At 43.0% G+C, this 8,146-nt stretch overlaps 1 protein-coding gene and 1 long non-coding RNA gene across 3 annotated transcripts in view; both read left to right on the forward strand.

The window, feature by feature from the left end:
• Positions 1 to 6,581, forward strand: part of LOC122544630 — a 12,146-nt gene extending 5,565 nt beyond the window's left edge. For both annotated transcript variants that reach the window (XR_006310364.1, XR_006310363.1), the window contains exon 4: positions 5,742 to 6,581. This is a non-coding gene — a long non-coding RNA (uncharacterized LOC122544630). The remainder of the gene's footprint in view (positions 1 to 5,741) is intronic.
• LOC122544536 (histone H1-like) overlaps positions 1 to 8,146 on the forward strand; it is a 193,967-nt gene that overhangs the window by 46,837 nt on the left and 138,984 nt on the right.

An 8,146-nucleotide genomic window follows, 5' to 3' on the forward strand; every position in this document is an offset into this window, starting at 1 on the left:
TTCATCCCCTCCCCCACTCACCTATTGTACTCTATGCTACTTTCTCCCCACTCCCACCCTCCTCTCATTTATTTCTCCACCCTCCTCTCTGTCCTATTACCTTCATCCCACCCCCATCCACCTATTGTACTCTATGCTAGTTTCTCCCCACGCCCACCCTCCTCTCATTTATCTCTCCACCCTTCAGGCACTCTGCCTGTATTCCTGATGAAGGGCTTTTGCCCGAAACGTCGATTTTACTGCTCCTTGGATACTGCCTGAACTGCTGTGCTTTTCCAGCACCACTAATCCAGAATCTGGTTTCCAGCATCTGCAGTCATTGTTTTTAACTAAGAAAATTCAATACTGTTCTCTTAAATACTCAATGCGATCACATAATTGTATTTTGAAACAATGGAATAGGAAAGGTTTAGTGAGATAATAGAACATGACAGCGCAGTATTCTATTGCATTTTCATCCATATGTTTATCCAATGACCATTTAAACGCCCTTAAATTTAGCAAATCTACGATAGTTGCAGGCAGAACATTCCATGCCCCTACTACACTCTGAAGAAAGAAACTACTCTGACATTTGTCTTGGATTTATCATCCCTGAATTTAAAGCGATGTCCCCTTGTGCCAGCCATCACCATTGGTGGAATAAGGCTCTCACTGCCCACACTGTCTAACCCTCTGATTATTTTATTTGTCTATATCAATTTACCTCTCAACCTTCTTCACTCTAATGAAGCCTCAAGTTCCTCAGCCTTTCCTCATGAAACATTCTCTCCAGACCAGGCAACATCACCTCTGAATCCTTTCCAAAGCTTCCACATCCTTCCTGTGATGCGGTGACTAGCAGTGGGCGCAATTTTCGAAGTGTGGCCACATCAGAGTTTTGTAGAACTGCAGGATTACCTCATGGTTCCAAAACTCAATCCCTCTACCAATAAAAGCTAACCACCATAAGCCTTCTTAACGACCCTATCAACCTGGGTGGCAACTTTAAGGGATCTACACACATTTACACAGACATCTCTCTGGTCATCTACATTGCCAAGAACCTTACCATTAGCTCAGTACTCTTTATTCCTATTGCTCCTTCCAAAGTGAATCATCTCACACTTTTCCACATTAAACTCCATTTGCCACCTCTAGCCCAGCTGTGCAGCTGATCTGTGTTCCTCTGTAACTTGCAACATCCTTTGGCACTGTCCACAACTTCACTGACCTTAGTGTCATCCACAAATTTACTAACCCATCCTTCTGCGCCCTCCGCCAGGTCAGCAGTGGGCCCAGAACAGATCCTTGCGATACACCACTAGTTACTGAAATCCAGGGTGAACATTTCCCATCAACTACCACCCTCTGTCTTCTTTCAGCTAGCCAATTTCTGAACCAAACCGCTAAATCACCCTCAATCCTGTGCCTCCATATTTTGTGCAATAGCTGACAGTTGGGAACCTTACTGAAAACACCTAATCAAACACTTTACTGAAATCCATATACATCACATCAACTGCTTTACCCTTATCCATCTGTTTGGTCACCTTCTCAAAGAACTCAATAGGGCTTGTGAGGCACGACCTACCATTCACAAAACCATATTGACTGTTCCTAATCAACTTATTCCTATCAAGATGATTAGAAATCCTGTCTCTTCTGGACTTTTCCAACACTTTTCCCACAACCGAAGTAAGGCTCACTGATCTATAATCACCAGGGTGGTCTCTACTCCCCTTCTTGATCAAGAGGACAACATTTGCTGTCTTCCAGTCTTCTGGCACTATTCCTGTAGACAATGACAACAAAGATCAAAGTCAAAGGCTCTTCAATCTCCTCCCTGGCTTCCCAGAGAATCCTCGGATAAATCCCATCTGGCCCAGAGGATTATCTATTTTCAAACTTCCCAGAATTGCTGGGAACCTATATCCAATCTAGTCTAGTAGCCTCAACAACATTGTATTTTTCCAGTGTGAATAGCGATGAAAAATATTAATTTAGCACTTCTCCTATCTCCTCGGACTGCACGCACAACTTCCCACTCCTGTCCTTGATTGGCCTGGAAGTTATTCTAGTCATTCTTTTATTCCTGATATAGCTATTGAAAGCTTTAGGGTTTTCCTTGATCCTATCTGTCAAAGACTTCTCTTGTCCCCTCCTGCCTCTTCTTAGTTCTCTCTCTTTAGGTCTTTTCCTGCTAGCTTGCAACTCTCAAGCACCTTAGCTGCGCCTTCACATCTTATCGTAACGTAAGCCGTCACCTTCTTCTTGATAAGAGATCAATTTCCTTAGTAAACCACGGCTCCATTGCTCATCCACTTCCTCCCTGCCTGACAGGTACAAGTTTATCAAGGACACGCAGTAGCAATTCCTTGAATAAGCTCCACATTTCAATTGTGCCATCCCCTGTGGTTTCCTTTCCCATCCTATGCATCATAAATCTTCCCTAATCGCACCATAATTGTCTTTTCCCCAGTTATAAAACATGCCCTGCGGTGTATACCGATCTCCCTTTCCTTCGCTAAAGTAAACAACCGAATTGTGGTCACTCTCACCGAAGTGCTCACCTACCTCCAAATCTAACACCTGGTCGGGTTCATTACCCAGTACCAAATCCATTATTGCCTCGCCCCCCTGGTTGGCCTGTCTACATACTGTGTCAGGAAACCCTTTTGCACACATTGGACAAAAATTGACCCATCTGAAGTATTCAAAGTATAGTATTTCAAGTCAATAACAACTGCCCTGTTACACTCACTCTTATCCAGAATCATCTTTACAATCCTTTCCTCTAAATCTCTGGAACTATTCTGAGGCCTATGGAAACTTCCAACAGAGTGACCTCTCCTTTCCTGTTTCTAACCTCAGCCCATACTACCTCATTAGACAAGTCCTCATACATCCTTTCTGCCACCGTAATACTGTCCTTGACTAACCTCCCCCTTTTTTGCCATATTCTCTGTTCGTACTGAAACATCTAAATCCAGGAACCTACAACAACCATTCCTGTCCCTGCTCGATCCATGTATTTGAAATGACCACAACATCAAAGTCCCAAATACCAACCCATGCTGCAAGTCCACCCACCTTATTCCCGATGCTCCTGGCATTGAAGTAGACACACTTCAAACCACCTTCATACTTGCTGGTGCACTGCTGCGACATTGAAACCATATTTCTAACCTCACTACGCTCAGTCACTGGACACGGGAACTACAATTTAGGTTCCTATTCCCCCTACTGAATTTGTTTAAACCCTCCTGAAGAGCATTAGCAAACGTCCCCCAGGATATTGGTATCCCTCTGCTTCAGGTGTAGAACACATTGTTTGTAGAAGCCCCACCTACCCCAGAGTGAGCCCCAATTATCCAGGTATCCAAAACTCTCCCTCCCACTCCATCCCTTTAGTCACGTGTTCAACTCCTCTCTCTCCATTTTCTTCATCTCGCTAGCACATGGCACGGGCAACAAACTAGAAATAACAACTGTTTGTTTTAGCTCCAACCTTCCACTCTAGCTCTCTGACATTCTGCCTTAAATCCGCATCCCTTTTCCTATCTATGTTGTTAGTGCCTATGTGGACCACGACTTGGGGCAGCTTCCCCCCCCCCCTCCAAGGGTCCCGAAAACATGATCTGAGACATCAGGAACCCTGGCACCTGGGAGGCAACACACCAACTTTCCCCCACTGCATGAGAGAAAATCAAAGTCCTTCTGCCTTCATCCTCCTCTCTGTAGAGCTACACAAGTGTCCCAATGATGGTGAGTACCATCACAATACAGCGCAGGGTAATTAACACCTACCTTTACTTCAACAGTCTTCAAATAATTATATCGCTGTGTACTGAAAAAAAAATACCAATTATGACCTCAATCAGGTGGGTCAATGGGCCAAGAGGTGACAGATGTAGTTTCGTTTAGATACATGGGAGGACTTTGATTTTCGTAAGACAAACCAGGGCAACAATTATATACTTAATGGTGGGGCTTTGGTGAGTGTTGCTGAACAAAGAGACCACACAGTGCAGGTGCATATTTCCTTGAAAGTAGAGTCTCAGATAGACAGGGTGGTGAAGAATGCCTTTGGCATGCTTGCCTTCATTGGTCAGAACATGGAGTGTAGGAGTTGGGGTGTCATCTGGTTGCTGTGCAGGACACTAGCGAGGCCACTTTCAGGAGATTGTGTACAATTCTCATCATCCTTCTACAGGAAGGATGTTGTTAAACTTGAGATGGTGCAGAAAAGATTTACAAGGATGTTATAGAGATATAGAGTCATACAACAGAGAAACAGGTCCGTTAGCCCACTACGTCCATGATGTCCAACAAACACCAAACTGCATTCATCCCATTTACCTGCACTTGGCCCATAGCCGACTATACCCTGGCTTCTTTAGGGCACATCCAAATGCTGCTGAAATGCTGTGAGAGTATTCCACCACACACTCAGGCAGCACATTACAAACTTTACCCACCATCCAGGTCAAAATATTTTTCTCAGATATCCTCTAAAATGCTTTCCCCACACCTTCAACTTTTATTCTCTGGTCTTTGACATATCTGCCAAAGGAAGAAAGATTCACACAATCTACTCTGTCTGCATCTTTCACAATTTAGTATATCCCAGTCAGATCCTCCCTCAACCTCTTCTGCTCCAAGGAAATCAAACCCAGCTCATACGGTCCCCTTTGACGGAGACTTTCCAACCCACTGCATCCTCTCCAGCCAATCCCATCCTTCTAATTGTGTGGCAGTCAGAACTGCACATGGTATTTGATCTGTTTTGTAAAGTTGTAATAAGACTTCCTTGATGCTATATTCAACAGCTCTGGTACTGAAGGAAAGCATTTTGTATGCCTTCTTCAGCAGCCTGTCTGCAATCTATAGATTTGTACACCAAGGTCCCTTTGTTCCTCAGTACTCCCTCAGGACCAATCCTTCATTGTGTAATTCTTTCCCTTATTAGACCTTCCAAAATGCACATTTATCAGGATTAAATTCCATCTGTCATTGCTCTGCCCAATGTACTCATACTGTAGCCTGAAACCATCCCCCTCACTGTGACACCATCCCCCGGTGTCACAGAACAAAGAACAATGCAGTAGAGAAACAGGTCCTTTGCACTCCAAGGCTGCATTGAAACATTTAACACTTCCACACCAAAAAACCCATCTACAGGCTTACTAATGATACATTCTACATTCACATCCAATTGTTAATATGTACTTACCAAACAGCAAGGGTCCCAACACTGATCCCTGTGGTACACCACTGGTCACAGGCTTCCAGTCACAAACACAGCCCTCCACCATTGTAGTTTGCATCCGGTCTGCATCTCATTTCAGCTCCAGTTTGCTTGAGACTCCAAGAGCCGAGTTTGGACCAGTCTTTTATATGGGACTTTGTCAAAGGCTGTAGGGGTGGCCTGTACCTGGCCAGAATAGAGTGGCCCATGTCTGTTAACACAAACTAGCTGATAAACTGGAAAGTAGAATTAAACATTGACATGAAATGGTATACATTTAAATAGATACCCAGAGATTATTGGACGCAGAATGAAGAAACTCTCATACTGTCTTGTTATAAACATGTGAACAATGAATTCAAAGTATACAATCAGACCAGAGACTGACCAATCCAGAAAATAACATACAATCATAAACTGTACCATAGAATGAAAGTTGTGGAAATTATCCAAACTGTTTTACAGTGTCAGAGACTGACAACAGTGTAAAAGGTCTCACTTTTATTTACAGTACGTTGAATTTCTCCAGTGCAGATGGAGGTCACAGAAAATAACCAGAATCGGCCTGCAACAACTTGCCAAAAGCACATCCCACCCAGATATAGGCCCTACCTGACCCCCATAACCACACCTTTACCGTAGCTAACCCATTTAGGCTGCACGTTGATGAATATTTCCAGGGCAATTTACCGTGGCTAATCCAGCTAAGCTGCACATGTTTGAACTGTGGAAGGAAACTAGAGCACCCAGCCAAAATTGTTATGAAGATGTGAGTGTACTGTACCTTTAAGAAAGTTATCAGCCAGTAGAACTACTGGACAGCACCAAGTGCTCTGAAAAAAAAAAGGTAACATTTGGTCGAACAACACAAGTAGCTGTTTGCCTGGAGATAAAAACCAATTTGAATTCAACCAATCAATTTAAATTATATCCTGAAAATAACAAATTCCAAACCACTTCATACTGAGTGTATTGACATTCTTCAAAGCCAATGACTCAATCCGATACTCTGGAGGTATAAGACCTGGGAAAATTGAACAATTGGGAGGAGAATTGCGAAGCCCCCAGCGTGTAAAAAGACTGCCTGAAAAATAGCTCTCTTTAAAGTACCTTTATCAGTCAGTAACTAGTAAAGCACAATGCCCAAGAAGAACAAAAGACGACTGGAATACAGAAAAGAACTGAAAGCTGCCTGGTTTTGAGATAAGAAGTTTTGTTTTGTAAATCTTCATCAGGAGTTCTATTGGACTAGTATTAAAGAAGATAGGTTAGAGGAAGGAGTTGTAAATAGTTGTTCGTTATCACTCTCTGTTATACTTTTATAAATAAAGCTGTAATTTCTTTACTTTAACTAGTTCATGGCCTATCATATTTTCACAGATTACTGCATGGGATAAATCTTTTCTGTGTTGCTGGATTTAAATTAGCAAAGGGGTTTTCCCCGTGCCGTAACAAAACCAATACAGATGTGGGGAACATGCCTGTGTGAAGTTTGCTCAATGAGCCAAGGCTGGAATTGAAACTGGGTCCCTGGCACCAGTGTGTCACCATGCTAGACTGACATGGATGGCAATAGATAAAATCTTATTCATGTTGAGCAACAGAGACCTGAAGTAAAAAGAGCTCCTGCAGTTTCTGGGAAGTGTCATCTTAAACAGAGCCAAATATTATAAGTACACTCACTTATTCACAGAGCACACACTGAAAGGTACAGATACTTCCAAATGCACTCATTCATTCTTTTAGTTGAAACTGTCAGGTACAGATTGAAAACTGCACTCAAACATTCACATTGGAGAAACTGACAGGTATAAGATTTAAAACAAAGTTCTTATATTCACAAAAAAACTGACAGGTACATTTTGATAGCACACATTCTCAGAACTGAGTACAGACAGGCAGATAAAATTTTCGCTGACTTCTCATTTTTCTTGTTGTCTTCTGCTTTGAGAAATTTAAACAGTCACAAGTCTGAAAGAAATTAATAACTGTAGTGTATATGCCCTGCAATTGTATGACAGAAATGAGAGGCATCATTCACCTTTCACTTTATTACTAACTTACTGTGTGCTCACAGATCACTGACAGATTCAATTACAAGTCACTGTGACAGTACAGGGATGGAGTAAAAAAAAACATTCATTTCATCTGAAAGTTAGAAATGTTGAAATATTTGCTCTCTCACATGCCAGTGTATTGACAGAAACTGAGTGAAAACAAGATTAGAAACAACAAACGGGCAGTTAAAGAATGAAATATGGAGTCAGTTGCAAAGCAATGAATTGTAAAGATTCAATGCAGCTATCCACTAGTGAGAAACTGACAAACAGTGTAACATCAGCAGTAACATTGTTATTGCCAGTTTCTGCAATGTACAATATATTGCCCCTTACCAAATGCTGCAGTTATAAATACAAACTTACTGTCAATGCTCAGGCGCTAATATTCAAAGGATATGGGTGTGGAGGGGAGGAAGTCCTACCTGAGACTGTCTAAAGTGGTGTTTGGTCCCACTCAAAATTGTCGATACTAAATGAGACACTTTCATATGTTAATGACTGACACCTACAGAGTAAAAACAACAGGTTTTCACATTGGCCCCAAGGTCCCGTACTTCCCGCGGGAGCCTGTGCCCCACAACCTGAGCCGCCTCCGGAATTTTAATTTTGTTTCCTTCCAGGGGGTAAAAAGGCGGGCCCTATATAGACTGCTGCTGCACACCGTCCACCTCTTCTCCCTCATCCACCGTCCGGACACGCCTTGGCATGCCCATTTGCCACCAGGCGGTGGGGATCCCCAGTGGAGGGCTCTCTATGCGGGAGTCCTCCCCCTTTCTCTCGGGGATCTGGGGTGGAGGGTGCTGCACGCAGCAGTCCCCTGCAACCGCAGATTGCGGTGGTTCACAGACTCCCAGCC

Source organism: Chiloscyllium plagiosum, chromosome 50, assembly GCF_004010195.1.
Source record: "Chiloscyllium plagiosum isolate BGI_BamShark_2017 chromosome 50, ASM401019v2, whole genome shotgun sequence".
In the NCBI taxonomy this organism is placed as follows: domain Eukaryota; kingdom Metazoa; phylum Chordata; class Chondrichthyes; order Orectolobiformes; family Hemiscylliidae; genus Chiloscyllium; species Chiloscyllium plagiosum.